This window comes from Lygodium microphyllum, unplaced genomic scaffold, assembly GCF_053477565.2.
Source record: "Lygodium microphyllum isolate KBCC unplaced genomic scaffold, Lygodium_microphyllum_v1.1.10 scaffold_66, whole genome shotgun sequence".
NCBI classification, from domain to species: Eukaryota; Viridiplantae; Streptophyta; class Polypodiopsida; order Schizaeales; family Lygodiaceae; genus Lygodium; species Lygodium microphyllum.
The window spans coordinates 479,904-485,903 of record NW_028229549.1 but is presented as its reverse complement, the minus strand read 5'-3'; positions in this window follow the sequence as shown (position 1 = coordinate 485,903).

The following is a 6,000-nucleotide window of genomic DNA, read 5'->3' as shown; positions in this document are numbered from 1 at the left end:
GTGAGGTCGAATTTTTGCAGTGCTGGAGCATATGATCACCATGTTATCTTTTGAAGTGCTTGGAAGAAGCACCCTGAGTAGAGGGACAACTATCTTCATGTTGATTTATGGCTTGTATCAAGGGATTTGAGAGCTCCATCAGAGGTAGGTATTGTGTGGCTATGGTTGCCATGGCAGATTGGTGAAGGTAGAGTTGAGAAATGAGGTCATTACTTAGCCTTTAGCTGGTGGGAAATGATGGAGGAGAGTAGAGAGAGCAGAGAGAGGACTTGAGACATGCTAAGCCATGCTCAGTTGCGCTCTAATACCATGTGAAAACATAGGATCTAGAGCATGGCAGCTATGGTGGCTCATAGACATAGACTAAACTCATGTGGACACTGACATGATAAAGACTAAGTGACTTGACTGAAGTACAGAAGACAAGAAAAAAGTACACTATGTTGAATCATAAAGTGACAATGACATTGCATTCATCTCATATGAAAGTGGCATCCAAGTACAATGTTATATAGAGATGGGTAGGTGCTAGTCTTTCTCTCTATGCCTATGGGATTCTTGCGCGTGCATGTCCTCAGCCCATCTACTCTTACAAAGAGGCGGCATGAATGTGATTGCAAATCTCAACACTTTATAGGGAATTAGGTTTAAGGATAACATTAAGTCTTTATTCTTGCTTTTCACACTACCTTAGGCTTGGGATACCTTATGTATTACTATGAGTGCTAATCCTCTAGAAGATGGATTTAAATGCTCGGATGTGGAGGGAGCTTTACTTACAAAAGAAGTAAATAGGAATAATTTTTATATAGCCCATACTTCTCATGCTCTTATAGTCAAAGGTAGATATGATGGTAATGAGAATCATGATCACCATGGTAGAGACTCACAACCTAATTGGGGAAAGTAAGTCTCATGGACACATAGAAAATAAATCCCATGGTACTAAGTCTTCTCTTGTCATTATTTTGGGTAGCAAGGTCATATAAGGCCACACTACCATAAAATGCACAAGGATAGGCAATGAATGCAAAGGAAAAATGTAGGATAATGTCAAGTCTTATGATGATTGCATTGTTCTTTCTAAGTTTACTCTATTAAGATTGAGGAGATCAATATATTGGAGTATATTTCAAATGATTATATCCTTCCTACTTCTTCACGTGATGCTACTCAGTTGATTAATATTTACTTCACTTACTCTCATTTTTGGCTTCTTGATTCACGCTAAGTATTATGGTGATTACAATGTTCTTTCTAAGTTCAGTGGCTAAGATTAAGGAGGTAAATATATTAGAGTACAATTCAAATGATTATATCCTTACAGCCTCTTCACTTGATGCTACTCAATTGATTGATGTTTAGTCTGCTTACTCTCAGTGTTAGCTTCTTGACTTGGGTGCTTCCTTTCATGTGACCCCACATTGTCATTGATTCTATATCTACCACACTATTACATATTCAATTAGACTAGGTAATGATCATGTATATGATATTATAAGCATCGATGATGTGAGACTTTAGTTCAATTCTAGCACTCCATTTATTCTGCATGATGTATAATATGTCTCAACTTTGTCTAAAAACCTTATCTCAACTCGACAATTGGAGGATGCTAAACTACCTAACTATTATGCAACCTGACTTGATTTATGCTGTGGGGCTGATTAGTCATTTCATGCAAAATCCTCGCAAGCCACATTTGGATGTAGTCAGAAGAATCATGAGATATGTAAAGAATACTACTGACTATGGTTTGTTTTATGCATATTGGAAACCCTTTTACTTGACAAGGTATACTGATGCTGACTGGGCTGGTTGTGCCTATGATAGGAGGTCAACCAATGGCTATGCATTTGGATTGGGTAGAAGCATGATTAGTTGGCAGAGTAAGAAACATCCTACAATTGCATTGTCTAGTACAAAAGCTGAGTACCGTGGTGCAGCCTTAACGGCATGTGAAGCTGTTTGAAGTTACTGAATGACTTGGGAATACACTTAGACAACAAAGTGAAGCTCTATTGTGATAATGTGAGCAGTGTTATGCTTGTAAAAAATCTCGTCTATCATGCAAGTTTATTACCATTTCATAAGAGAAATGGTACTAGTAGATCAGATTGACCTGATGCATGTGAAGGCTAAAGACCAGGTAGCAAACATCTTTACCGAGTTACTTGGTAAAGATAAGTTCATTTATTTTAGGTAGCTACTTGGAGTATTGCAGATGGTTTGAGCTTGAGGGGGAGTGTAAGAAATCAAGCTCTTGTATCTTTTGTATCTCTTCTGTCAGTGTGTGAGACCGACTCCCAACTCTAGCTAGATACAGTTGTTCATGTGTGTGTCATTGAATAAGTCGGTGTAGGATTAATCTAACTATACTTAGACGATTGGTTACTTAGATCTAGAGTAACACTTACTCTTATCTTTCAGTCTTGTAGACCTAGTGTGATATAATGAAAAAAATGAATGAGAGTTGAGGCTCTTTGGTTCTCCTTCATTCCCTATCTCTCTCTCCTTCTCTTTTTACAATAGAAGACTAGGGCAATGGTCTAATCTTCTTATGTTGAGATGACAAGATCAACACATGCGGACATTGATGATGGACCGCCTGGTTAGATGGGTCCACACATCTACACTTAGCACGCCAGTGGTCATTATGACTCTCACATGGCCACTGACTCATTACTTATTATATTCAGGTTGTTACACCTATTTACAGCTGGTATAGTTATAGCGCCAGTCGACTAGTGTAGTCGGTTATGCATTGTTTGACTTAGTAGGCCACTTTCCTTTATGTTGTATCTTATCTATACTTTGTGTACATTGTAAAGAGTGTGGAAGAAGAAGAAGAAACCAGCAAAGAAAACGTTTTCTCCTCCATCTCTCTTCTTGTCTCTTGAGTGAGCTTCTCCTTGTGCATTCTGTGTGTATTCGGCGCAGCATCTTGAGCAAGTCCCTCCACCATGTGATTCTTGACATGGTATCAGAGCCGTGCCTCTGAGAGAGGCTGATTTTGAAGGCTGAAGTGAAGGAGAAGAAGCAAGGTTCGAGCAAGCAAGCCATGGGTAAGAAGCTCCCCCATCCTTCTACTCTTTCTCTTGGATAGTGCTTGTGGAGGCACCGAAAGCAGGGCAGAGTAAAAATCTCATATTGCAGTGAGATTTTGGACATCTAAGGCCATTTCAGACCCCGTTTTAGAGCCGCAAGATTTCGGACAATAGTTTCATGGTACACTCTGATTTCGGCTGTTTTGACCGAAAGTGGGTGTGTAGGTTACAGATTGCGAATCTGTAATTCTTGAGGTATTTTCAGGAAGCAAACATAAGGTTTATCTGCAAACAGGTTGCAGATTGCATATATTATTGAGCAGACAGTGAAAAATGCTATCTGGTGTATTGCTGTGCACTACATGTCGAGGGTTGCAAAAGATTTGATTATTGTTTGGTATTAGTTTTGTGATAATGGCAGAGAATAGTGGAAGCCCCATCATTGAGAAGCTCGACAAGAACAACTACCCTTCATGGAAGTTCCGTGTCACAAACTTCCTTATTGGAAAAGGCATTTATGAGTTTGTTTCAGGTGAAGAAAAGGAGCCAGAGGTGAGTGATCCTCCAACTACAGAAGAGACAAAGGCAGGGAAGGAATGGAATGCAAAAGACAATAAGGTCATGTATTGGCTGTCTACAATAATTGACAATAATATGCTGGGACATATTAGAAATGCAGAGAATTCATATGTAGATTGGACCATACTTGAAAGTATGTTTTCCGTAAATACAAAGGCATGAAAGATTCAACTCAAGCAAGAGTTGAATACATTGAAGAAAGGGAATATGTCTATCAATGAGTATGCACTGAAGGTAAGGAGCATTGCAGATGCATTGGCAGCGATTATGCAATACCCGATGATGATGATTTGGTGTCGTCTACCTTGGGTGGACTTAACAATGAAAAGGCTTGGAAGTCTTTTGTAACTTCCATATATGTCAGAAAGCCATTTCTAGATTTCGATGAGTTGGTCTCCCTTATGATCACTGAATAGATCAATATGCAGAGTGAGACATCTGAAAGAAGCGATGAACAGGTCCAAGCTTTCTACTCCAGTTCACGAAGGGGACATGGTAGGCTCTCTTCCAGAGGCCGTGGTACAGGACGTGGTAGTGACAACTAGCAAAACAGATTGAATCAGCAATTTGGTGATATGCAGGTTTCAGGAGGTCATGGTAACTTTAGAGTCAGGGGGAGCTTTAGAGGAAGAGGTGGATGGCAGAACAGAGGCTCTAACAACTCTATCACTACTGTGGCAAAACAGGTCATATTGCAGCCCAATGTTATGCTAAGAAAGATGATATTCGCAGTGGTAAGTTGCAGCAAGGAAACTATGCATCCTCTTCATGACAGAATGAAGACAAAAATGAACTTCAGTTTGTTATGCAGCATATGCTAAATGTTGTTACAGGAAAGGGAACACATGATGAAGTTTGGTATGTTGATTCAGGTGAATCCAATCATATGACCAGCCATTCAGAATGGTTTGAAGAGATGCAGGATTTGCAAAATGCAGGTTATGTGCAGACGGGTGATGATTCATGCCACCCAATTTCACACATTGGAAACTTCCCTTGTCCTTGCATGATGGTAAGACAAAGAGTCTTTTAGATGTATTACATGTGCCACCTATTACAAATAACTTGGTGTCAGTCGGTCAAATGGTAGAGCAAGGGCTGCAAGTCAGATTTAATGCAAAAGGCTGCTCTGTAGAAGTCTTCAATGACAAGTGCAGGTTGGTAGCAAAGGGAAGTAGAGTTGGATGATGTTTACTCTGGATGCTGGAATTCCTACTATGAATGCTACTATGTATGCTAAAGGAAAAGGTGTTGTTGCAGATATTGAAATTTGGCACAAACGCATTGGACATGCAAATGTACAAAGGCTGAAATTAATGCAGTCCAAAGGGTTGGTTACAGGTTTGCCTACATTTAGAGTTGCAGAATTTCATAAGGTATGCGAAGCATGTCAGTTTGGTAAGTAAGCAAGACAACCCTTTTCACATGACAGAGATGTAAGCAGAAATATTCTTGATGTTGTGCATACAGACATTTGGGCCTACACAAAATGTATCTCTTGGAGGCAGTTCATACTTTGTCACATTCATTGATGATTGTTCTAGAAAGCTGTGGGTATATTTTATGAAGGAAAAGAGTGAAGCGTTTGAGCGCTTTAGAACTTTCAAGGCTGCAGTTGAAAGAGAAACAGACTTGAAAGTAAAGTGCTTGATGTCAGATGGAGGGGGAGAGTACCTCTCGAATGAGTTCAATGATTTTTTGAGGTCTCATGGGATAAAGAGACAGTTCACATGCAGATATACCCCAAAGCAAAATGGGATTGCAAAAAGGAAAAATAGACATATTGCAGAAGTTGCACGTGCCTTGATGGCTAAAAAGAATATGCCTAAGCATTTTTTGTCTGAGGCTGTTCATACTGCTATTTATATTATAAACAGAACTCCCACAGCTGCAGTTCATGGTATGACCCTGAAGAATGTTTTACAGGTAAGAAGCCTGATGTCTCACACTTGAAAGTGTTTGGCTGCATTGCGTATGTTCATGTGCCAGATGAGTTGCGGATCCAAAGGCTGAAAAGTGTGTCTTTATTGGATACTCTTTAGAGCAGAACGGGTATCGCTGTTATAACCCTGTCACATGTAAGTTCAGAGTGAGCAGGGATGTCATCTTTGATGAAATGAGTAGTTGGTATGCATCTAGTGGTGATGCATTCGATGATGATCATGATTATGACACTCATGTGCATGCTGAAAAGCAAGAATCACGAACTCTTAGTGGACCAGAGAAGTCATCTGGTAGTCCTTGGTCTGGGAGACTAAGGAGTACCTCTACATCTTCAGGTGCATCTAGTAGCACTATAGGTAAAGACAAAGGAAAGAATAAAGTGTCAGATGGCATTGATGCAGTTCTTGATGGAGACTCCAGTGGCTCAGAG